Genomic DNA, 27,557 nt, shown 5'->3' with positions numbered 1-27,557 from the left:
AGCGGTTATGAAAATGCAAAACGAACTATTGTCACAGTTGACAGAGAAGATGGCAAACCACAAGCCTCGAATCTCACTTGGTTGCACCACAGCAACCACCGACCCCCATCTGACTGACAACGCATCTCTGGATCACCTCTTAGGGCTCTCCGGAGCAAATGAGGATATGGGATCCCGCAACCACGGCGATCAATAGCTAGGTCCATTGCACAGACTTGGCTCAAAGGCCAGATAAAGTTGGTCACATTATGAGTAATTGGAAACTTCGGTTCAATGGAGCTTCTGATGGTCTAAATGTGGACAGCTTTATTTATCGAGTGGAGGCCCTGGCCCATCAAACCCTTGACGGGAATTTCGCCCTGTTATGCGGAACGCAAACACCTTGTTTGAAGGCAAAGCTTCCGACTTTTACTGGCGTACCACAAGACCGTTGTTGTGGTGCGATGCTTCCATCGCCTTTGCATGGCTTTGAGAAAGAATTTCAGGACCCTCGGACAGACGTTGATATTAGACAAATGATAAGAGACAGGAAACATAAAGAAAAGGGGTCATAAAAGAAGAATAGAGGAGATGGCAGATTATGACCAAGGAAGGGTGGGCGTGGTCCTTCATTCCAGCTGAGGACGACTTTTGATCCGTTCGTGTCGCGTGCGTGTGCATATGTGTGAGTGAAGTCTAATGGCCAAAAGTTTTGTTTCTCTCCGGTTCTGGAATTGTACTTGTACTTGTACATGTTAAGTTTCTTGCACGCTCTTTTAATATAAAAACAAATATCGTAGGTCTCAGATAGACAAATAAATGAACACCACCCTTTTGCCGACGAGACAGTAGCCGGAATGATAGCGTGCTGGTCCACCTCTGAGAAAACATCAGTCCTACTAACCGTTGTCCACTACACGGTACATAAATGGAAAATTCTTGCAGTCGCTGCAATCCCAATTAACGGAATGAAATTCATTATTTGGATTTCCACATTTGTCCCGTTTCCAAAACATCTGCACTAGGCAGGAATGCGGTCAAGGAAGGACTCGATTTAGTATTGAGGAGGTTGAGAGTGGGGCTTGTCAAGTCAACTGTTGGCAGTTGGATCCGACCACTGCTTGGCAAATTTCATGCCGTGCAAAGTGTAAGGGAAAATTCCCCATATTGTGGGATCTGCCCCACCTCAAAACGGTTATCCTAAAAATGATATACATGAGGATGTGTTGTTGTCAAATATGTATGTCAAGGAATACAGGAAAGAAAATAACAAGAGTATCTTTGAGGCTACGAAGTCGGTAGACAACTTGCCCGACTACCTAATGTCTGATAAAGTAAAGAAATCATTAAAAATGAAATAATGAACTTATTACGCGGTGTTGAAAAACATTTCGAATTTAGAAACGAGCCAATATGTTTTACAACATGAACAGCAATACCTTCGAGGAACGTGGCAAGCATTTATCAACAATTTTTTAAAACATAATGAAAGTATCGTTTAAAGAAGATTTCAACAGAAACCCAGAATATTATGCTACAACTGTAGTGTTCATGGCTCTCCAAATAATGGACCAAAAATAAGACGTTAGAAAATATTTTGTAGTATGTAGTATAATTATATTAATTTTAATAATAATAACAATAATAATATAATAATTTGTTTTTTATTTTTTATATTTTATGTAGTAGTATTATACATGTACTATACATATTAATGTATTTTCAGCTGTAGAATGTAGAATATTTTCAGGCTGTACTAGATTTTCAGCTGTAGAATGTAGAATATTTCAGCCTGTACAAGATTTTTAGCTGTAGAAGCCCTGCAAGATTTTCAGCTGTAGAATGTAGAAAATTTTCAGCCTGTACAAGATTTTCAGCTGTAGAATGTAGAATATTTCAGCCTGTACAAGATTTTCAGCTGTAGAAGCCTGTACAAGATTTTCAGCTGTAGAATGTAGATATTTTCAGCCTGTACAAGATTTTCAGCTTAGAATGTAGAATATTTCAGCCTGTACAAGATTTTCAGCTGTAGAAGCCTGTACAAGATTTTAGCTGTGGTGTTCAATTTTTGTTTGTTGTTTGATTGATTTTGAATTGATTGTTGTTGTTTGATTGATTTGTTGTTATGAAGCTTGATCCACCGTGACCAGGGACGCAGGATGGCTCTAAGCTATAGTATTATTATTGTACGAGTAAATAATCAACTAGCACAGCACTAGCATTTAACCCGTATTCAGAGCAGACTGTAAGTTTAAGTTAGTCTGAAATTGTTTTTATTAACATACGAATAATGAAATTGAACAAAACCCTTAAATAATTGTTTTCAGTAAGTAAGTAGTATATAATGGTTATATAGACAGTAAATATTGTATAAACGAATATCTTTACTGTATGTACCATTTTGTACCAGAGTAATATTTTGTAATTGCAAATGTTAGATTTATGCATTCTTGAATTTCATTCTTTTTCTTTTCGTTATATTTATATAGTTTATTATCTTTAATTGGTTTTCTGTTTCTGTTTCGTTTTGTTTTTTTTGCATTTGATATGATTCGGTTCAAAATGTGTGTGTTGTTTACGCACATATTATGGTTAATGGTTCTTAATCTGTTCGTCGTTACTCTTTTATTACCCTTTTTTTATAATCTTTTGTTTTATAAATTAATCTTTAGCTAAGATGAGGAGCGTAGCGTATCGGATCAATCAATTCAAAAGTTGATGGGTCTAAGGGCTAGCTAACGAGGCAGTCAATGGCAATGGCAATGAAATCCAAATGGAAATTTATGCAAACCATGCGGCAAAACTAAAAAAAAAACTAAAACTAAAAACGCAGAATCATAAGACGAGGGGAACGTTGTGAGTTGCTGCGGACACCGCAACTCTACAGTTATACCCGATACTAGGGGGGGGGGGGGTGAGCGTGACCTATTGGACCCATGGGGCGGGACAGCAGAGGACTGGTGTGGATTTGGCCTAGGAAGGGCATCGCATTGAGTCCATTCCTGTCGGTGGAACCTTCGGGGGGGACCTGCAGCCCCGGCTGCTGCTGCTGCTGGTCGGTAAAGACGAAGGATCCATGGATCCGAAAATACGCCGCGAGCGGGTGAATGGGGAACGTGGATTGTTAATAGTTGGATTCATCTTATTCCAGCACCTGTGAGGAAATATTCGTTCATGGGCTTTGTTTTGTATTTGTATTTTTATTTACTTTATGTTCCCTGTGCTTTCGATATTTGCTGCCGTTCTCTGTGTTGTGCCGCTCTCTCCAGATATTCGTACTGAATGATTTCCAGAGCCAGTTCTGAACGGCTCCAAGTGATAGTTCAGGGCCCACTTCGATGTTGTGTTTCGAATCACAGGTCAGGTGACGTACTTTCCCTGGGCAGAGCTGCGACTTGCAATAGTTGATCGGCTTTGTTGTTTGGGATAGGACTTGCGATAAATACCATGCCACCACACTCCTTGGAGTGGCCGAAATGTTGGCTACCATTCTGGGATTAAGAGTTAAGGGTTAAGGGTTAAGGAGATAGGTGGAGGGGGGGGGGGGGGGTATATTTTTGCTTGGCTTTACATCTTCCTTAAGCCGCTGTTTTGTGTCACAGCCAACCTGTCATTTGTACATTGAATTGCTGCTCGAGAGGTCTCTTTGGAGTCCTCTGTTCCCCGTGTATTTCCCCTCATCGTCCCAGTTGAACAAAGGCAGTCGGTTCGCTCGAGGAAGATTATGAGTTAGTCACCGGTTCAATCGAAATTTTCTTCATGCTTTTCTTGAGTTTCACGCCCTCGTGGCTTTTCCCACACTTGGGACCCCACTAAGCAGAAAAGCGAAAGGAGAGAAAATCTTCACTGATGAATCGCCTGATCGGATCGGATGGGCTGTTATATACTCACAACACATACTCATTGGCCGCATTTGCGAATCGCTGGGCTGTCAACAAGCTTGAATTGAAAGAGTGTCGGCACTTCGGTGTGCCAAAGATACATATCTTTACCCCTTGAATCAGCTCGTGGTGATTTTTCTGCCGTGCATTGCACTTTTGAGCTCAGGTCCTAAACGATAGTCACACACCACACACATGCACATTATTATCATTATCATCATCATTATGATAATGACTGTGAGCGAACGAATGCTGATGAAGCCTCATTGTCAATGTCGAAAGTTATGGGATTGGTTAAGGAAACCCAAGGTGGGATATGAAAAGAATGCGTTCTGCTCTGGCATAGGATCCCAGCTTTAATATTAGGGGATTCCCCTTCCAAGCAACGATGCGACAATCAACGGACATTGATTAACAACTGTATGTACATATGCATCTACAGTGGGTACACAGCAAGGCAGGCGCGGTTAGATACAGGCCAGCGCCGAGCAGCGTAGACACCCAGTACCCTGGCACCCTCCGTGGGAAACAGAGAGCGATGAAGGGGATCTGTGTGTGCGTATCCAATGAATTAATATTTCATTCTAGAACGCAGTTGTCTGCGTTAGTTGGGCACACACACACATAGTACATATATGCTGGCAGCGTTCCCATTCAATCTACTCGACGGCTGATGCACGCCAGTAGCCCCCGCTGGAAACTTCCGCAGATTCTGGAACGAAGAGGATGCGGGCTATCGGCGACAGGGGAATACTACTAAGCAGAAAGAGAAGGCGAGTTCATATTATTGCCAATTTAATGCAAGAAAAATAAAGAGAGTGGAGTGGGCGATGCCAAAGGCAGAAGAAAGAAAGGCCGTAAACCAAAAGAAGAAGGCCTGTCTCGCTCTCTCTCGTGGGAATTGACTTTGAATTTCGAATATTTCGGTATCTATTTTCATTGCGGCCAAAAACGGAGAGACGATTCCGTGTATTGCGATGCCAGCATCAACGAAAAATAGATGCCCAAATGGAAGTGCAAACATCTCTGAGGGAGGGGTGGAGTGTCGGGCGTGTGGCCGTGTGTCTTCTGTCAGTGTGTGATTGGATACTGCTTGCTGCTTTCTGCTCGATGGCTGCCCCTAGAGCACGAGGTGCAGGCGTATCTGGAACACCAGCTGCTCGACGGTCTTCTTCAGGAGCGCCGCCAGGGACAGGATGAATCCCAGGAGGCTGAGGGAGAACAGCCAGGCGTGGTCATGAGCACGGCAAAGACGAGACGTTCATGGGCTTTGTTTTGTATTGTATTTTTATTTACTTTATGTTCCCTGTGCTTTCGATATTTGCTGCCGTTCTCTGTGTTGTGCCGCTCTCTCCAGATATTCGTACTGAATGATTTCCAGAGCCAGTTCTGAACGGCTCCAAGTGATAGTTCAGGGCCCACTTCGATGTTGTGTTTCGAATCACAGGTCAGGTGACGTACTTTCCCTGGGCAGAGCTGCGACTTGCAATAGTTGATCGGCTTTGTTGGTTTGGGATAGGACTTGCGATAAATACCATGCCACCACACTCCTTGGTGTGGCCGAAATGTTGGCTACCATTCTGGGATTAAGGAGTTAAGGGTTAAGGGTTACGGAGAGTGGTGGAGGGGGGGGTATATTTTTTCTTGGCTTTACATCTTCCTTAAGCCGCTGTTTTTGTGTCACAGCCAACCTGTCATTTGTACATTGAATTGCTGCTCGAGAGGTCTCTTTGGAGTCCTCTGTTCCCCGTGTACAAATTTACATAAAACCACAGGAAGCACTTAGGATTAATAGGGGCACTCATCCCCCTCTACTCCCTCTCCCCCTTTTTGGTGGTGTCATGGGTTAAGCATTTGCTGTGTTCGGCATTCAATTTGTGGCTTGATTTCTTACCTTTATTATGCGCTATACGGCTGTAATCCATGTTAGGACATGCACTTTGTTATCCATTCAAAGGCGCTAAAGAGGTAGTCCTGTAATCCAAAAGGGCATCCAGTATATCCAGAGCGAAGGTTAATCCATTCGATGGAGCGATCAAGCAGACCAGCCAGGCGGTTGACCAGAAGCTTAACGAGCTTAAAATTTCCAAGAGGCCGCCAGCCGGCAAGTGTCATTGCAGTCCCTCCAGTCGACTCCACTCCAGTCCAGTTTTTTCCCAAACTGTGCGACGTGAATAACTTTGATGATTTCTTGGCCCAAAGCGCCCACAAAATATAAATACTCCTCCCTTTTTTGTCAATAAGTTTATTTCAGTCGTTACATTTACGAATAAACAGGCGAGTTTTTCTACTCAAATCAAATATTAAAATTAAAAACGAAACAGTTATTGGTTGATGTCCTTCAGCTTCTCTGGATCAGTCTACTCAAGCCAAATCAAATATTAAAATTAAAAAATGAAACAGTTATTGGTGATGTCCTTCAGCTTCTCTGCATCCGTCTTGGCGGCCCACAACGGCACCCAATTTTTTATATCATCGCTGCACATGACTATCGCCCTCAAATACTCGGCCGGCACCCCAGTTTCCTCTGATAGTCTTAACACGGTCACTTTTTTTTTTCCTTAAAAACGGCAGCAATTTTTTGCATTGTCTTCGAATTCCTTGTAACCATACCTCTTATTGCTGTGTAATGTTGTTCATTACGTGGTTTCCCAAGGTGCTCAACCTGCCAATCATTTTGCCGCATAGTTTGCACTTGCTGCCATGCACGGGGGGCGAAGCCTTAGGGGAAATCGGTGTTTTCAAATTGTCCTTTCCACTTTCAGTACTAAAAATGTCTTCAGTAAACATGTCTGGAGAATTAAGAAGTTATTATATGTATTTTTTTAAAATTTTACTTATTTACTTACTTAAGTCCGGATCCTCCCGAACCTCCTGCTCCTGCTTCTCCTCCACGTGGTGCACTGGCTCAGACGAATCATATATTTCATCAGAAATAGTACACTCCATATCATTGACTGTATAATCAGAAATATTGTGAATATTGTCAGAAATGTTGTCAATATTCTCCTCAACATCGTGAGTTGTGGCCGACTCCTCCGTATGACCGTGCATATTGTTGTCCATATCCTCAATATCCTGAGTTGTGGCCGACTCCTCCGTATCACCGTGCATATTGTCAATATCCTCAATATCGTGAGTTGTGGCCGACTCCTCCGTATGACCGTTCATATTGTTGTCAATATCCTCAATATCCTGAGTTGTGGCCGACTCCTCCGTATCACCGTGCATATTGTCAATATCCCCAATAACCTGAGTTGTGGCCGACTCCTCCGTATCACCGTTCATATTGTTGTCAATATCCTCAATATCCTGAGATATCATCAGAACAGAAATATTCTGCACTGGAGTAACAGGCTCAGCATACTTCGCGTGCGTCGTCCCCGCTGAATGGAATACATTATTAGAAGAATATAATATAAATGTAACCAATTTACTTACCCTTACGTTGATGGTCCAGAAAAAAAAAGTACAAATTAATCACTCCTGCTGCACTTATGTCGCAAACTTGGGCTCCACCGAACGACAACGTCATGTTGGCAATTTCCTGTGCTTTCGGGCTTTGCACTTTCCGGCCTTGCAGATGGTCCCAGTATATCCCGCATAATACATTAACAAGGGCACTGTCCACCCCGTCAATTCTTACACCTCCTAAATTAATGTACATCTTTGTCTTATTTTGTGTTCTTTATTTATGTTTTAAATAACGGGGCATGTATGGTTTTGGTATTTACTCATCGATAGTATTATAAGAAATACCAATGTACTCGATATGCCAACACACATTTATTCGAATACGACGATCAAGAAGGAAGAACGTTTACAGATATTTTGTTGCTATACGATACGGACCGATAAATATCACATAATTCCGCGTCTAGTTTCCTGATTTCAACATGTATAAAAATAAAAATAAAATAATTGTAAGGCAACATATATTAACCCTAACCGATCGAGATATTATACTGCAACTAGTTTTATGCGATATTATACTGCATATGATACTGCGATAGGTTTTATGCGATATTATACTGCGATAAGTCTGAGGCGAGTTATTCGACGATCGACAAAATTAGAGAAAAGAGTGAAATAAGTTAATAAGAGTAACCCAAGAACCGCGCCAAGATGGATAAAAAGATAGATTCAGAAATGCATAAATTGTCGTGTCTCGATGAGGACATAAAGGAACTCAATCTGTTCGAGCCGTATCAGGACATAGAGGAAGATATGTTCGAGCCGTCGCAATTGTCGTGTTTCGATGAGGACGTAAATGAACTCAATCTGTTGGAGCCGTCGCAATTGTCGTGTTTCGATGAGGACATAAATGAACTCAATCGAGCCGTATCAGGACAAAGAGGCAGAGGAACATCTGCCGTGTGGACCGCTGGACCGGCTGGTTAGTACATTGCCTATGGATGTTGACGACGACGACACTGAAGGTGAGTAGATTGTGGCAATTACATTGGAGCAGGTGAATCAGACTTTTCTTCCTCCAGGTATCGTCGGTAACGATGATCTGGTCAACGATATTGGTCGCCTTCAAGCGAGCAATGAATTGCACAAATGTACAGGCCCCGAAAATCTGGTAACGACGCATTGGAAGAACTGAAAATGCAAGGAAACATAATGAATGGACGCATTTACATGACTGTAAATTTACAGAAACTAAGCGACTCAGAATTTTCCATTTACATGGATGAGTATTACATGCCGTGGTACCAATATGTAAAAAAAGGACCGGTTGTATAGTGCGCTGTAGCTTTGAGGAAATTCACTCGGGGAATAGGATAGCTTCTCGGCAGACCAAAATTCAGGTACATCTGTGCGTCCTAACAGCACTGGGGGACCTAATACAGCACCTAATAACCACAAGCCTCGAATCTCACTTGGTTGCACCACAGCAACCACCGACCCCCCATCTGACTGACAACGCATCTCTGGATCACCTCTTAGGGCTCTCCGGAGCAAATGAGGATATGGATACCCGCAACCACGGCGATCAATAGCTAGGTCCATTGGCACAGACTTGGCTCAAAGGCCAGATAAAGTTGGTCACATTATGAGTAATTGGAAACTTCGGTTCAATGGAGCTTCTGATGGTCTAAATGTGGACAGCTTTATTTATCGAGTGGAGGCCCTGACCCATCAAACCCTGACGGAATTTCGCCCTGTTATGCGGAAACGCAAACACCTTGTTTGAAGGCAAAGCTTCCGACTTTTACTGCGGTACCACAAGACCGTTGTTGTGGTGCGATGCTTCCATCGCCTTTGCATGGCTTTGAGAAAGCATTTCAGGACCCTCGACAGACGCTGATATTAGACAAATGATAAGAGACAGGAAACATAAAGAAAAGGGGTCATAAAGAATAGAGGAAGATGGCAGATTATGACCAAGGAAGGGTGGCGTGGTCCTTCATTCCAGCTGAGGACGACTTTTGATCCGTTCGTGTCGCGTGCGTGTGCATATGTGTGAGTGAATTCTAATGGCCAAAAGTTTTGTTTTTCTCCGGTTCTGGAATTGTACTTGTACTTGTACATGATAAGTTTCTTGCACGCTCTTTTAATATAAAAACAAATATCGTAGGTCTCAGAATAGACAAATAAAATGAACACCACCCTTTTGCCGACGAGACAGTAGCCGGAATGATAGCGTGCTGGTCCACCTCTGAGGAAAACATCAGTCCTACTAACCGTTGTCCACTACACGGTACATAAATGGAAAATTCTTGCAGTCGCTGCAATCCCAATTAACGGAATGAAATTCATTATTTGGATTTCCACATTTGTCCCGCTGTGCGTCCTAACAGCACTGGGGTGGAGGAAAAAGAAAAATAAACGCGCCACCTATAGGTCAAGGATCGTATCTGAGGAAAGAGTAATGGAAGTTGACAGTTGAAGGGTCGAGCAGAGAAAGTAGGGTCCGAGTGTCGAGGCAGAATAGCATTCGCTCTTTTTCGTCTTGGACACGGAGCCAACTGGTAGCTTCTAGTGAAGCTCAGGAAGTAGGTACGTTGATCAACCTAGCGGTTTAAAGTGAAGTGTGAAGAGTAAAGGAAAATTTTTTGCTTAGATTCGGAAAAGTGCGCGAGCTTGCTAAAAAGAGAAAGAAAAGCAGTCAGCAAAGAAATTCCACTGCTAAATTGGGGCAGATCCGCGGGTAAGTGGAGGAGAGCTTTGCAGCGCCGCAGCAGTACATTTATTCAAGCAGTCGGAACTTTTGCTACCCCTTAGGTTTGGCGCCCCAGCCTCAGTTAAATCTCAAGGCAATGAGCACCGCTTCAACATAAATCCACCTGGCAAGGGGAAGGCACAGCAGAGGGGAACCCTAAACAAGGGGAAGCTAGAGCACAGCAGAGGCGATAATAATTCGGCTAGGGCTGGCCTACCCGAATCTCAGTGTACAAAGCAGAGGGGAACGACAAACAAGGGGAAGCTAGAGCGAAACAGAGACGAGAATAATTCGACCAAGGCTGGCCTAACTAGCTGAGGAAAGAGACAGTTGCCGTTGGGAAGCAGCACGTCGCGTATCGCGAGCAGATCAAAAGAAAACGAAAACCAATTTTCGATTATACTTTTTTTGTAAACGGAAGAACCCTTCGTCTCAGTGCCGCAGTGTCATAGAACTCCAGTGGTTGAACCGAAACCGAAAAGCCAGAGCGAGTTAACGGAAAGGTAGCGGGATCGGCTCAAATTTTCGGTCGAACGCAGAAGGAGAGAGAGTGCGAGTGGACGGGAAAGGAGAAAAGAATAGGAAGAGGAAGTAGAGCAAATGAGTAAAAATAATGAATTTATAATAAGCTAAAGATAAAAACAAAAAAAAAACGAGGGGGAACGTTGTGAGTTGCTGCGCAGACCGCAACTCTACATTTATACCCGATACTTCAGTATGGCTCTCCTCCGGCAGCCGCCGCTAATATTGAACGACACGACAAAGAATGCGTGCGAGAGAGACAGAAATCTGTCTGAGCGTGACGTCGGGCGTAGCCACTGCAAATTGATTTGTTCCTTTTGGCTATAAAAATAATGTGATCTGATCCAGATTCAGCAATCTGATAGATATGGTCGTTATCTATGATTCTGCGTTTTTAGTTTTCTCGAATGTGCAATATTGTGGATGCAACAGATTTTCGTTCTTTGTGTGGGCGGAAGGGGGTGAGGCGAAATTCTGAGATATACGTTTTATAGTAAGATCTAACAGAAGTGCGGATACCAAATTTGGTTACTCTAGCCTTAATAGTCTCTGAGATTTGTGGATGCCCCAGATTTTCGTCCTTTGCGGGGCGGAAGGGGGTGTGGCGAAATTTGGACACGAAACGGTCAAGGTCCGATATCACAGGAGTGTGGATACCAAATTTGGTTTCTATGGCTCTTATAGGTTCTGAGATACTTGAACTCATATTTTGCAATTGGCAAAACAGACCATGAAACCTGTGTGTTAGAGAGAGACAGAGCGAGAAAGAATGAAATTGTTTTCTTGATTCTGGCTATAATAATTATACGATCTGGTTCAGATTTTACACCCTAGAACACCCTAGTCATCCTCTACGATTCTGCGTTTTTGGTTTTATCGTATCTTTAAAAATGTGGATGCCACAGATTTTCGTCCTTTGTGGGGGCGGAAGTGGGCGGGGCGAAGTTTTGAAATATTTTTGTAGCAGTGACATATCACAGAAGTCTGGATCCAAAACATCGTTGCTCTAACTCTTATAGTCTTTGAGCACTAGGCGCTGAAGGGACGGACAGACGGACGGACGGACAGACGGACAGACGGACGGACGGACAGACAGACATGGCTCAATCGACTCGGCTATTGATGCTGATCAAGAATATATATACTTTATGGGGTCGGAAACGATTCCTTCTGGACGTTACACACATCCACTTTTACCACAAATCTAATATACCCAAACACTCATTTTGAGTATCGGGTATAAAAAAAAACATACCTATTAATTCCACTGCAAAGGGATAAGGGGATTTCGTTGTGCTCTCCTAGGGCGAGTGTGAGTGCAAGTGCCAGTTTACACATACAGGTACAACAAAAAAAAAAAAATAAAAAAATAAAAACTCTTGATCCCTCACGAAGATTTATCAGCTGGCATCGAGAAAGCGCTTTCGCCGATGGACCGCAACACTACAAAAGAAACAGTGAGTAAATAAAACCATTAAGCGAAGTCATTTTAATAATCGGTTCTGCCGATGATGACAATTGGCTAAATCATACTTGTTCTATTGGGGAGAAACGAAAAAGAAATGCGGTTAATTTGTAAGTCTGTCGAGCGTCAATCGAGCGTTTAAGTTTGAGAGAGAGGATCAGCTGCTGACGCAGCAAGGCCAATCTTTGAGTTTCGAAGGAGTTAACCGGTGGCCACATCTATCGTAGAGCTAAAATATCGGAAATCAGTAAATTTTATGAGCTATCTTATCGAAAAAAATATATATTTTTTGTTATCAATTATCAAATTTAAAACTATATCCTTACGTCTTACATCTTTATTATAAAATGACTACTATCTACTTCATTAGCTCAACATTGAGAATCGCGACGTCGGTTGTTTATCAACATGGGGTTAGATAGATCAGACGATGAAACGGAGGCTGCGCCTCCAAAGTGCACTTTATGTTTGAAGGAACTAGCTGAGCGGATGAATATGTGACAAAGTGCAACCATGAGTTTCACAAGTCCTGTATAAAGACCCATTTTATGGCAATAAACACTTGCCCAACTTGTCAAACTCAGTACATCGCCACAAAGTCTTTTCAACCCGTTCAGTTACCTTCAAGAACGCGTTCGGGGCAAGGAACCTCAGAAGATGGGAATGCGAGGGCACAACTCAAAGATCAACCTTTAACAAGCTCGAGCAGCATGACCGCACAGATAAACGCAGCGGTTATGAAAATGCAAAACGAACTATTGTCACAGTTGACAGAGAAGATGGCAAACCTAATAACCACAAGCCTCGAATCTCACTTGGTTGCACCACAGAAACCACCGACCCCCCATCTGACTGACAACGCATCTCTGGATCACCTCTTAGGGCTCTCCGGAGCAAATGAGGATATGGGATCCCCGCAACCATGGCGATCAATAGCTAGGTCCATTGGCACAGACTTGGCTCAAAGGCCAGATAAAGTTGGTCACATTATGAGTAATTGGAAACTTTGGTTCAATGGAGCTTCTGATGGTCTAAATGTGGACAGCTTTATTTATCGAGTGGAGGCCCTGACCCATCAAACCCTTGACGGGAATTTCGCCCTGTTATGCGGAAACGCAAACACCTTGTTTGAAGGCAAAGCTTCCGACTTTTACTGGCGGTACCACAAGACCGTTGTTGTGGTGCGATGCTTCCATCGCCTTTGCATGGCTTTGAGAAAGCATTTCAGGGACCCTCGGACAGACGTTGATATTAGACAAATGATAAGAGACAGGAAACATAAAGAAAAGGGGTCATAAAGAATAGAGGAAGATGGCAGATTATGACCAAGGAAGGTGGGCGTGGTCCTTCATTCCAGCTGAGGACGACTTTTGATCCGTTCGTGTCGCGTGCGTGTGCATATGTGTGAGTGAAGTCTAATGGCCAAAAGTTTTGTTTCTCTCCGGTTCTGGAATTGTACTTGTACTTGTACATGATAAGTTTCTTGCACGCTCTTTTAATATAAAAACAAATATCGTAGGTCTCAGAATAGACAAATAAAAAGAACACCACCCTTTTGCCGACGAGACAGTAGCCGGAATGATAGCGTGCTGGTCCACCTCTGAGGAAAACATCAGTCCTACTAACCGTTGTCCACTACACGGTACATAAATGGAAAATTCTTGCAATCCCAATTAACGGGAATGAAATTCATTATTTGGATTTCCACATTTGTCCCGTTTCCAAAACATCTGCACTAGGCAGGAATGCGGTCAAGGAAGGACTTGATTTAGTATTGAGGGAGGTTGAGAGTGGGGGCTTGTCAAGTCAACTGTTGGCAGTTGGATCCGACCACTGCTTGGCAAATTTCATGCCGTGCAAAAGTGTAAGGGAAAATTCCCCATATTGTGGGATCTGCCCCACCTCAAAACGGTTATCCTAAAAATGATATACATGAGGATGTGTTGTTGTCAAATATGTATGTCAAGGAATACAGGAAAGAAAATTACAAGAGTATCTTTGAGGCTACGAAGTCGGTAGACAACTTGCCCGACTACCTAATGTCTGATAAAGTTAAAGAAATCATTAAAAATGAAATAATGAACTTATTACGCGCTGTTGAAAAACATTTCGAATTTAGAAACGAGACAATATGTTTTAACAACATGAACAGCAATACCTTCGAGGAACGTGGCAAGCATTTATCAACAATTTTTATAAACATAATGAAAGTATCGTTTAAAGAAGATTTCAACAGAAACCCAGTATATTATGCTACAACTGTAGTGTTCATGGCTCTCCAAATAATGGACCGAAAAATTAAATTATTAAATAAGACGTTAGAAAATATTTTGTAGTATGTAGTATAATTATATTAATTTTAATAATAATAACAATAATAATAATAATAATAATTTGTTTTTTATTTTTTTTATTTTATGTAGTATGTTTTATACATGTATATACATTTTCAGCTGTAGAATGTAGAATATTTTCAGCCTGTACTAGATTTTCAGCTGTAGAATGTAGAATATTTCAGCCTGTACAAGATTTTCAGCTGTAGAATGTAGAATATTTTCAGCCTGTACAAGATTTTCAGCTGTAGAATGTAGAATATTTCAGCCTGTACAAGATTTTCAGCTGTAGAAGCCTGTACAAGATTTTCAGCTGTAGAATGTAGAATATTTTCAGCCTGTACAAGATTTTCAGCTGTAGAATGTAGAATATTTCAGCCTGTACAAGATTTTCAGCTGTAGAAGCCTGTACAAGATTTTTAGCTTAGTGTTCAATTTTTGTTTGTTGTTTGATTGATTTTTGAATTGATTGTTGTTGTTTGATTGATTTTGTTGTTCTGAAGGCTTGATCCACCGGTGACCAGGGACGCAGGATGGCTCTAAGCTATAGTATTTATTGTACGAGTAATAATCAACTAGCACAGCACTAGCATTTAACCCGTATTCAGAGCAGACTGTAAGTTTAAGTTAGTCTGAAATTGTTTTTATTAACATACGAATAATGAAATTGAACAAAACCCTTAATAATTTGTTGTCAGTAAGTAAGTAGTATATAATGGTTATATAGACAGTAAATATTGTATAAACGAATATCTTTACTGTATGTACCATTTTGTACCAGAGTAAATATTTTGTAATTGCAAATGTTAGACTTATGCATTCTTGAATTTTCATTTCTTTTTCTTTTCGTTATAATAGTTTTATTATCTTTAATTGGTTTTCTGTTTTCGTTTTGTTTTTTTTTTTTTTGCATTTGATATGATTCGGTTCAAAATGTGTGTGTTGTTTACGCACATATTATGGTTAATGGTTCTTAATCTTGTTCGTTACTCTTTTATTACCCTTTTTTTATATCTTTTGTTTTATAAATTAATCTTTAGCTAAGCTGAGGAGCGTAGCGTATCGGATCAAATCAATCAAAAGTTGATGGGTCTAAGGGGATAGCTAACGAGGCAGTCAATGGCAATGGCAATGGAAATCCAAATGGAAATTTATGCAAACCATGCGGCAAAACTAAAAAAAAAAACTAAACTAAAAAAGCAGAATCATAGACGAGGGGGAACGTTGTGAGTATGGCTCTCCTCCGGCAGACGCCTCTACAGAAAATCAGTCTGAGCGTGACGTCGGGCGCTGCGTAGCCACTGCAAATTGATTTGTTCCTTTTGGCTATACAAATTATCTGATCTAAACCAGATTCAGCAATCTGATAGATATGGTCAATATCTATGATTCTGCGTTTTTAGTTTTCTCGAATGTGCAATATTGTGGATCCAACAGATTTTCGTCCTTTGTGGGGGCGGAAGGGGGTGGGGCGAAATTCTGAGATAAACGTTTTATAGTAAGATCTAACAGAAGTGCGGATACCAAATTTGGTTACTCTAGCCTTAATAGTCTCTGAGATTTGTGGATGCCACAGATTTTCCTTTGCGTGGGCGGAAGGGGGTGTGGCGAATTTTTGACACGAAACGGTCAAGGTCCGATATCACAGGAGTGTGGATACCAAATTTGGTTGCTCTAGCTCTTAAGGGTTCTGAGATCCTTGAACTCATATTTTGCAATTGGCAAAACCGACCATGAAACCTGTGTGTTAGAGAGAGCCAGAGCGAGAAAGAATGAAATTGTTTTCTTGATTCTGGCTATAATAATTATACGATCTGGTTCAGATTTGCACTCTAGAACATATAGTCATCCTCTACGATTCTGCGTTTTTGGTTTTCTCGTATCTTTAAAATTGTGGATGCCACAGACGGACAGACGGACGGACGGACAGACGGACAGACGGACGGACGGACAGACAGACATGGCTCAATCGACTCGGCTATTGATGCTGATCAAGAATATATATACTTTATGGGGTCGGATTCTCATTGTGAGTATCGGGTATATAAAAAAACATACCTATTAATTCCACTGCAAAGGGGTAAGGGGGATTTCGTTGTGCTCTCCTAGGGCGAGTGTGAGTGCAAGTGCCAGCTTACACATACAGGTACAACAACAAAAAAAAAAAATAAATAAAAACTCTTGATCCCTCACGAAGATTTATCAGCTGGCATCGAGAAAGCGCTTTCGCCGATGGACCGCAACACTACAAAAGAAACAGAGAGTAAATAAAACCATTAAGCGAAGTCATTTTAATAATCGGTTCTGCCGATGATGACAATTGGCTAAATCACACTTGTTCTATTGGGGAGAAACGAAAAAGAAATGCGGTTAATTTGTAAGTCTGTCGAGCCGTCAATCGAGCGTTTAAGTTTGAGAGAGGGGATCAGCTGATGACGCAGCAAGGCCAATCTTTGAGTTTCGAAGAAAAAAAATAAAACCAAGTTTAAGCGCAGGGGAGTTAAGTTAAGGGAAATTGAAAATATTTGGAGAGGGTAAACTAAGTGATAGTAATGTATTTAAATTTTAGCTATTAATGAATAAACTTATAATGTCTCCTTAAACGTTGATCTTGATTTCCGATACCCAGCCCCTGTAGTAGCGAGCCCTAAAGAAAAGGGGTCATAAAGAATAGAGGAAGATGGCAGATTATGACCAAGGAAGGGTGGGCGTGGTCCTTCATTCCAGTTGAGGACGACTTTTGATCCGTTCGTGTCGCGTGCGTGTGCATATGTGTGAGTGAAGTCTAATGGCCAAAAGTTTTGTTTCTCTCCGGTTCTGGAATTGTACTTGTACATGTCGTTAAAATTCTTGCACGCTCTTTTAATATAAAAACAAATATCGTAGGTCTCAGAATAGGCAAATAAAAAGAACACCACCCTTTTGCCGACGAGACAGTAGCCGGAATGATAGTGTGCTGGTCGACCTCTGAGGAAAACATCAGTCCTACTAACCGTTGTCCACTTCAACAATGATAATAATAAACATTTTTATATTTGGCGCCCAACGTGGGGCCACAACGTAGATGTACTAACGTACATTATACGAGTGTGGCTCACTTTTCATTACTGATGGCCAACTAATTTCCTTTCATATTTCACGATCAACCTTTCAGATCAAAGAAATCAGTGACGGTTTTGTGCACTGCTTAGTGTCACCAAAGCAGAGTGGCTGAACTTATTCCTTATTTCCTTCTTATTTCATTCCCTAATCAAGCATTGGACTCCAGGGGGAGGCCTCTTAGTGACTTTTACCTGACCATGACGGATGTGGGTTTGAATGATCTAACTATTTTCAATGAATTTTGGCAGCTATGTGAAGTGATACGGAAAACAGCGGAATTGGCTCTAAGGAGTTAACCGGTCACATCTATCGTAGAGCTAAAATATCGGAAATCAGTAAATTTTATGAGCTATCTTATCGAAAAAAAAATATATTTTTTGTTATCAATTATCAAATTTAAAACTATATCCTTACGTCTTACATCTTTATTATAAAATTACTACTATCTACTTCATTAGCTCAACATTGAGAATCGCGACGTCGGTTGTTTATCAACATGGGGTTAGATAGATCAGACGATGAAACGGAGGCTGCGCCTCCAAAGTGCACTTTATGTTTGAAGGAACTAGCTGAGCGGATAAATATGTGACAAAGTGCAACCATGAGTTTCACAAGTCCTGTATAAAGACCCATTTTATGGCAATAAACACTTGCCCAACTTGTCAAACTCAGTGCATCGCCACAAAGTCTTTTCAACCCGTTCAGTTACCTTCAAGAACGCGTTCGGGGCAAGGAACCTCAGAAGATGGGAATGCGAGGGCACAACTCAAAGATCAACCTTCAACAAGCTCGAGCAGCATGACCGCACAGATAAACGCAGCGGTTATGAAAATGCAAAACGAACTATTGTCACTGTTGACAGAGAAGATGGCAAACCACAAGCCTCGAATCCTTGGTTGCACCACAGCAACCACCGACCCCCCATCTGACTGACAACGCATCTCTGGATCACCTCTTAGGGCTCTCCGGAGCAAATGAGGATATGGGATCCCCGCAACCACGGCGATCAATAGCTAGGTCCATTGGCACAGACTTGGCTCAAAGGCCAGATAAAGTTGGTCACATTATGAGTAATTGGAAACTTCGGTTCAATGGAGCTTCTGATGGTCTAAATGTGGACAGCTTTATTTATCGAGTGGAGGCCCTGGCCCATCAAACCCTTGACGGGAATTTCGCCCTGTTATGCGGAAACGCAAACACCTTGTTTGAAGGCAAAGCTTCCGACTTTTACTGGCGGTACCACAAGACCGTTGTTGTGGTGCGATGCTTCCATCGCCTTTGCATGGCTTTGAGAAAGAATTTCAGGGACCCTCGGACAGACGTTGATATTAGACAAATGATAAGAGACAGGAAACATAAAGAAAAGGGGTCATAAAGAATAGAGGAAGATGGCAGATTATGACCAAGGAAGGGTGGGCGTGGTCCTTCATTCCAGCTGAGGACGACTTTTGATCCGTTCGTGTCGCGTGCGTGTGCATATGTGTGAGTGAAGTCTAATGGCCAAAAGTTTTGTTTCTCTCCGGTTCTGGAATTGTACTTGTACTTGTACATGTTAAGTTTCTTGCACGCTCTTTTAATATAAAAACAAATATCGTAGGTCTCAGAATAGACAAATAAAATGAACACCACCCTTTTGCCGACGAGACAGTAGCCGGAATGATAGCGTGCTGGTCCACCTCTGAGGAAAACATCAGTCCTACTAACCGTTGTCCACTACACGGTACATAAATGGAAAATTCTTGCAGTCGCTGCAATCCCAATTAACGGGAATGAAATTCATTATTTGGATTTCCACATTTGTCCCGTTTCCAAAACATCTGCACTAGGCAGGAATGCGGTCAAGGAAGGACTCGATTTAGTATTGAGGGAGGTTGAGAGTGGGGGCTTGTCAAGTCAACTGTTGGCAGTTGGATCCGACCACTGCTTGGCAAATTTCATGCCGTGCAAAAGTGTAAGGGAAAATTCCCCATATTGTGGGATCTGCCCCACCTCAAAACGGTTATCCTAAAAATGATATACATGAGGATGTGTTGTTGTCAAATATGTATGTCAAGGAATACAGGAAAGAAAATAACAAGAGTATCTTTGAGGCTACGAAGTCGGTAGACAACTTGCCCGACTACCTAATGTCTGATAAAGTTAAAGAAATCATTAAAAATGAAATAATGAACTTATTACGCGGTGTTGAAAAACATTTCGAATTTAGAAACGAGCCAATATGTTTTAACAACATGAACAGCAATACCTTCGAGGAACGTGGCAAGCATTTATCAACAATTTTTATAAACATAATGAAAGTATCGTTTAAAGAAGATTTCAACAGAAACCCAGTATATTATGCTACAACTGTAGTGTTCATGGCTCTCCAAATAATGGACCAAAAATAAGACGTTAGAAAATATTTTGTAGTATGTAGTATAATTATATTAATTTTAATAATAATAACAATAATAATAATAATTTGTTTTTTATTTTTTTTATTTTATGTAGTATGTATTATACATGTACTATACATATTAATGTATTTTCAGCTGTAGAATGTAGAATATTTTCAGGCTGTACTAGATTTTCAGCTGTAGAATGTAGAATATTTCAGCCTGTACAAGATTTTTAGCTGTAGAAGCCTGTACAAGATTTTCAGCTGTAGAATGTAGAAAATTTTCAGCCTGTACAAGATTTTCAGCTGTAGAATGTAGAATATTTCAGCCTGTACAAGATTTTCAGCTGTAGAAGCCTGTACAAGATTTTCAGCTGTAGAATGTAGAATATTTTCAGCCTGTACAAGATTTTCAGCTGTAGAATGTAGAATATTTCAGCCTGTACAAGATTTTCAGCTGTAGAAGCCTGTACAAGATTTTTAGCTGTGGTGTTCAATTTTTGTTTGTTGTTTGATTGATTTTTGAATTGATTGTTGTTGTTTGATTGATTTTGTTGTTATGAAGGCTTGATCCACCGGTGACCAGGGACGCAGGATGGCTCTAAGCTATAGTATTTATTGTACGAGTAATAATCAACTAGCACAGCACTAGCATTTAACCCGTATTCAGAGCAGACTGTAAGTTTAAGTTAGTCTGAAATTGTTTTTATTAACATACGAATAATGAAATTGAACAAAACCCTTAATAATTTGTTGTCAGTAAGTAAGTAGTATATAATGGTTATATAGACAGTAAATATTGTATAAACGAATATCTTTACTGTATGTACCATTTTGTACCAGAGTAAATATTTTGTAATTGCAAATGTTAGATTTATGCATTCTTGAATTTTCATTTCTTTTTCTTTTCGTTATAGTTTATATAGTTTTATTATCTTTAATTGGTTTTCTGTTTTCTGTTTTCGTTTTGTTTTTTTTTGCATTTGATATGATTCGGTTCAAAATGTGTGTGTTGTTTACGCACATATTATGGTTAATGGTTCTTAATCTTGTTCGTTACTCTTTTATTACCCTTTTTTTATATCTTTTGTTTTATAAATTAATCTTTAGCTAAGATGAGGAGCGTAGCGTATCGGATCAAATCATTCAAAAGTTGATGGGTCTAAGGGGCTAGCTAACGAGGCAGTCAATGGCAATGGCAATGGAAATCCAAATGGAAATTTATGCAAACCATGCGGCAAAACTAAAAAAAAACTAAACTAAAAACGCAGAATCATAGACGAGGGGGAACGTTGTGAGTTGCTGCGGACACCGCAACTCTACAGTTATACCCGATACTAAGTCAGTATGGCTCTCCTCCGGCAGACGCCTCTACAGAAAATCAGTCTGAGCGTGACGTCGGGCGTTGCGTAGCCACTGCAAATTAATTTGTTCCTTTTAGCTATAAAAAATATCTGATCTAAACCAGATTCAGCAATCTGATAGATATGGTCGTTATCTATGATTCTGCGTTTTTACTTTTCTCGAATGTGCAATATTGTGGATGCAACAGATTTTCGTCCTTTGTGGGGGCGGAAGGGGGTAAGGCGAAATTCTGAGATATACGTTTTATAGTGAGATCTAACAGAAGTGCGGATACCAAATTTGTTTACTCTAGCCTTAATAGTCTCTGAGATTTGTGGATGCCACAGATTTTCGTCCTTTGCGGGGGCGAAAGGGGGTGTGGCGAAATTTTGACACAAAACGGTCAAGGTCCGATATCACAGGAGTGTGGATACCAAATTTGGTTGCTCTAGCTCTTATGGGTTCTGAGATCCTTGAACTCATTTTTTGCTATTGGCAAAACCGACCATGAAACCTGTGTGTTAGAGAGAGACAGAGCGAGAAAGAATGAAATTGTTTTCTTGATTCTGGCTATAATAACAACACGATCGGTTCAGAATTTGCCCTCTAGAAGATATAGTCATCTTCTACGATTCTGCGTTTTTGCGAAATTGTGGATGCCACAGATTTTCGCCCTTTGTGGGAGCGGAAGTGGGCGGGGCAAAGGTTTGAAATTTTCTTGTAGCAGTGACATATCACAAAAGTCTGGATCCAACACATCGTTGCTATAGCTCTTATAGTCTTTGAGCACTAGGCACTGAAGGGGACGGACAGACGGACGGACGGACAGACGGACGGACGGACAGACGGACGGACGGACAGACGGACAGACAGACATGGCTCAATCGACTCGGCTATTGATGCTGATCAAGAATATATATACTTTATGGGGTCGGAAACGATTCCTTCGGGACGTTACACACATCCACTTTTACCACAAATCTAATATACCCCAATACTCATTTTGAGTATCGGGTATAATAATGCCATAAATTGGATAAACAATCCAAGCACAGTTTGCCAAAAAAGAGACTTTATGGACAAGCAATTTAGTTTAGTGTTTACTCTGCTCTCCTCCTCCCACGCAGCTAGAGGGTCTCTCGATCTGATCACATCACGTATTCGGGAAGGGTATGGTAAAATATCATGTGAGAATGTTATAGCAGTGTAAGACAGTACGTATATAGTATAAGTTATTGACAGACGATCGGAGAAACGCGGCTGATCCAGTGCAGCTGGACATATACATATTCAGTTTATCGCGTTAAAAACTTTACATTAATCACGTCTGTCCCCCTTCTACTTACTCTTTCCGAAGTGTTGTCATTTGCTGATTTCACTTTTGCAGCTGCACCAACACAAAGAACTTTAGTAGAGGATTCGGTGTGCAACTCAGAGCCAATTTTGTTGAGCAATTTCCTAGGCTCCAGCTCTCTCAGTCTCCAAATTCCAGATGTTTCCACAGACAGAAAGAAGAACAGGGCTGAAAGGTTTATAAATATAAATTCACTCAAAGAAAAAATGAGAAGTCGAAAAAGTTTTCGAATCGCGAATGAAGATAATCTCATTATTATTTTTCTTTTAAAACTAATAATAATGTCGTTGGACTCCCTTTCCTTTGTGACACACTTTATTCTCAAATTCCAGAGTGATACGAGTATTTTTTTTTTTTCCAGTGTTATAGTATATACATATGTGAGCTCCAAGAGAAAAGGGAATAAAATTCCACTCCAGACTCCGTATGCTCTGTGATTTCGACTGGTTTCCGTAGATGAAGCAAATGAGTAAGATTTTAAGGGCAATTTGTGTTTTCCGAAGCTTTTCGCAATAAGTATAGATTACCTTGACTACATCAATATTTCTGAAAGTAGTGCTCTTAATTGCTAGGGTCAGATGCGACTGAGAGAGGAGTTGCTCACTTTTGAAATCATTTGCTGTTAAGTTTTCTGTTAATTATTGTGATATTACGCCATTCTGTCAACCGATGTCTTAGTAAGACTTTGGGTCGAGGTTAAGCTTGGACAAACAATGAAGTTGTTTGTCAATTGCTTGGGCAAATACTCGTACTCAGGTGGAAAAACAAATACCAGAATGCGGAAGAGGTTAAGATGGGAGACAAGAAAATATCAAATAAAGGGCCAATTAAGGAAGGTGATTGTGCGATTCTGTTTATCTTATCAACGACAAATTTTGACCCCAGGGGCGTCATTTACAATCCTCAATTTGTTTGCATACTAAAGCAACATTAGCCGAAGAGCTACCTACAAAAGAGAAGACGATGTTTCCTGATTCCCAATTCGTAGGCTATTGATAAACAATCAGTGGGGGAATATTCAAATTAGCCAGGTCTCATGTGTGATTAGCCGATTTCACACACATTTCAAGCATCAAGGCAGACAGCAGACAGAATGGAAAAGAACAGAACAGAACGCAACAGGGCAGAGAAGACGTTGAGCTGACGGCTGGAGGGATCAGATCCCACAGAAGAAGCCGCCTTGAAACTTACGAAAAGAGCCGCCTATAAATCGCAAGATTTCAGCACTGCCCAGGGCTTTATCTAAAGCTCCATTCGGAACAGTATTCAAAGCATAAAGCGTAACCAATTGATTGCTAATTGATATTGATGTGTGGATTATTTTATGATTATTCTTTATGATCGTTAAATTTTGATATACCAAAAGGCGAGTGAGATCGAACACCAAACTTGATTCAAATTTGTATATCACTTTGAACAATCAAGCCACTCCCTGAGTACTTCTCATGCCTTGTCTTACCTTGTCTTCAGTTGGATTGATATAATTTAATAACTACACGGGAGGGCAAATTAAGTCTGTAGTTCGGGTACCACAAAAACCACTTAAAGACGCTTTCTTTAATTGCCCCCAAAGCGAAGATTTGGTTTTTATTTTTCGAGAAACCTGTGGGATAGCTTTTGGCTGCGGATGTGGCTGTGACCGTGGCTCTGACTGTGGCTCTGCCTCCAGCTGCTGGCCAGCTCCATGGACAGACAGTCATTTGTGTGAAAATCATCGTAGCATGAAGCGTTGTCAAATACCGTTTGATGCGGGGGTCGGTCCACTCTCATGCTTTTGTTTCGGCCATTTCAAGGTCTGTACAGAAACCGTCTGTTGGGTCAGACCTCCCTCCATTGACCAGAGCAGAGCTCTAACAATGCGGGTTCTGGCATCATTTTCATAGAAACGGCATTAGAAGTTACTCATACGAAGCGTGGGTTGGATAAGATTAACGAAAACCCACATAGACATAGCTCATCCTCCCCATTCTCACTTGACTCTTTGCAGACAGCAGAATGAGCTCTAACAACTGCGGTTTCATCGATCCGCAGGGCCAGTTGAGCGCAGCCCTCGCTAATCGGGACATACGGGAATTCCACACTGCCCTGGACAGCGGTGCCCAGGCCAATCTCCAGGACGATCGAATGCCTCTCAGGTGGGCTCCTGCATTCAGCTGCTGCTCGAGTACGGAGCCTCTCCGAATTTGGTGGATCAGGGCGAGTTCACGCCCCTCCACCATGTGCTGAAGAATAGAAAGATTGAGGCAGGCACTAAGCTGGAGCTGATCTGAATTTTCCTGAAACAACCACAGTTGGACATTGACAGCTATCGGAACGGGCAGGTACGCCAGATGCTGAGGGATCAGTATCCGGAACTGCCGTTGCCGGAGCTGCGCGAGGCCGGAGCAGAGATCGACTGCGAGCGACTCCTCCGCACGCTGCGGGACGGAGACGAGAACCAGTTCGAGCAACAGTTCGCGGAGTACCACCAGAACGTCAGCGGAAACGCAGACAACCAATGCAATGCCAACCAGGAGGAGTATCAGTCCCTGCTGGCGGAGAGTATCAAGCGGGGCAAGCAGCGAGCCTTTGAGGCCATCCTCGAGACGGGCATCAACATTAATCCTTCAAAATTGAGCGACATCAGCCCCGTAGAGTTGGCCGTAATCTGGGGCAACCACATGGCGCTAGAGAAGCTGTTGAAGCATCCACAGCTGAGGCTGACATCGCATTCCAAGCTGCTGAACGCGGTTATCAGTCGCCTGGGTGAGCAGCCGCTGGACGACTTCTGTGACCACCAGCGCTGCTTCCAGCTGCTGCTCGAGAGCGATCGTGTGGACATCAATGAGGCGGACAAGGCTGGCCTGGTGCCACTCTCCTATGCGGTCAAGTATCGCAACACAAAGGTGGCACAGGAGCTTCTACGGCAGGGAGCGAACATCGGGGCGAGAAGCGCGTTCGGAGATCTTCCCATACAGGAGATGGACCCGAAAGTGCTGGAGGAGCACTTCGATTCCTGCATCACCACCAACGGGGAGAAGCCCGGTGACCAGAGTTTCGAGATCATCATCAACTACAAGAATCTGATGAGACGCCAGCGAGAGCCCGGGCAGTCGGACAAGCGGAGCATTGGCCATCCTCACCAATTGGAGGACGAGATGACTCCAATCGCATACATTGCCGATTCCAAGGAGCTGCGTTACCTGCTGCAGCACCCGCTAATCTCGAGTTTCCTCTTCCTCAAGTGGCACCGCCTCTCGGTGATCTTCTATCTGAACTTTCTACTTTACTCTCTCTTCACTGCCTCCATTATCACGCATACTCTCCTTAAGTTCCACGAAAGCGACCACACGGGCCTGACTGCCCTCTTCGGCCTGTTCTCTTGGATAGGGATTGTGTATCTCATGATCCGAGAGGTCATACAGCTTGCCATGTCGCCGCTGCTGTACTTCAGGTCCATCACGAACCTGATGGAGGTGGCTCTCATTGTCTTGTCGATCCTAACCTGCATGGAAGCCAGCTACCACAAGGAGACGCAGCGCATACTGGCCGTCTTCACCATTCTGCTGGTGTCCGTGGAGTTCTGCCTGCTGGTTGGCTCCCTGCCAGTACTCTCAGTTTCGACGCACATGCTCATGCTGCGCGCCGTCTCCAGCAGCTTCATCAAGAGCTTTGCTCTCTACTCGATCTTTGTGCTTACGTTTAGTCTGTGCTTCTACATACTGTTTGGCAAGCCCCAGGTGGATTCCTCCTCTCCGAAGGACAGCACGCCAGAGCCAGCAAAGGAGGGAGAAGATGATGGTCACTTCAACACATTCTCCGTGCCCATCGAGGCGCTCATCAAGACGATTGTGATGCTCACGGGAGAATTTGATGCCGGTGACATAAAGTTTGACAGCGTCTACACTTACCTGATCTTCCTGCTCTTTGTGTTCTTCATGACCATTGTGCTGTTCAATCTCCTGAATGGTCTGGCTGTCAGCGATACTCACAACACATACTCATTGGCCGCATTTGCCAATCGCTGGGCTGTGAACAAGCTTGAATTGAAAGAGTGTCGGCACTTCGGTGTGCCAAAGATACATATGCGATTGGAGTCATCTCGTCCTCCAATTGGTGAGGATGGCCAATGCTCCGCTTGTCCGACTGCCCGGGCTCTCGCTGGCGTCTCATCAGATTCTTGTAGTTGATGATGATCTCGAAACTCTGGTCACCGGGCTTCTCCCCGTTGGTGGTGATGCAGGAATCGAAGTGCTCCTCCAGCACTTTCGGGTCCATCTCCTGTATGGGAAGATCTCCGAACGCGCTTCTCGCCCCGATGTTCGCTCCCTGCCGTAGAAGCTCCTGTGCCACCTTTGTGTTGCGATACTTGACCGCATAGGAGAGTGGCACCAGGCCAGCCTTGTCCGCCTCATTGATGTCCACACGATCGCGGTCGTCCAGCGGCTGCTCACCCAGGCGACTGATAACCGCGTTCAGCAGCTTGGAATGCGATGTCAGCCTCAGCTGTGGATGCTTCAACAGCTTCTCTAGCGCCATGTGGTTGCCCCAGATTACGGCCAACTCTACGGGGCTGATGTCGCTCAATTTTGAAGGATTAATGTTGATGCCCGTCTCGAGGATGGCCTCAAAGGCTCGCTGCTTGCCCCGCTTGATACTCTCCGCCAGCAGGGACTGATACTCCTCCTGGTTGGCATTGCATTGGTTGTCTGCGTTTCCGCTGACGTTCTGGTGGTACTCCGCGAACTGTTGCTCGAACTGGTTCTCGTCTCCGTCCCGCAGCGTGCGGAGGAGTCGCTCGCAGTCGATCTCTGCTCCGGCCTCGCGCAGCTCCGGCAACGGCAGTTCCGGATACTGATCCCTCAGCATCTGGCGTACCTGCCCGTTCCGATAGCTGTCAATGTCCAACTGTGGTTGTTTCAGGAAAATTCAGATCAGCTCCAGCTTAGTGCCTGCCTCAATCTTTCTATTCTTCAGCACATGGTGGAGGGGCGTGAACTCGCCCTGATCCACCAAATTCGGAGAGGCTCCGTACTCGAGCAGCAGCTGAAT

At 42.7% G+C, this 27,557-nt stretch overlaps 1 pseudogene; it reads right to left on the bottom strand.

The window, feature by feature from the left end:
* Positions 1-27,557, bottom strand: part of LOC117194456 — a 55,791-nt pseudogene extending 28,234 nt beyond the window's left edge.

This window comes from Drosophila miranda (genome assembly GCF_003369915.1).
Source record: "Drosophila miranda strain MSH22 chromosome Y unlocalized genomic scaffold, D.miranda_PacBio2.1 Contig_Y3_pilon, whole genome shotgun sequence".
In the NCBI taxonomy this organism is placed as follows: Eukaryota; Metazoa; Arthropoda; class Insecta; order Diptera; family Drosophilidae; genus Drosophila; species Drosophila miranda.
The sequence above is the reverse complement of the archived record's forward strand: the minus strand, read 5'-3'. Positions and strand labels throughout refer to the sequence as shown.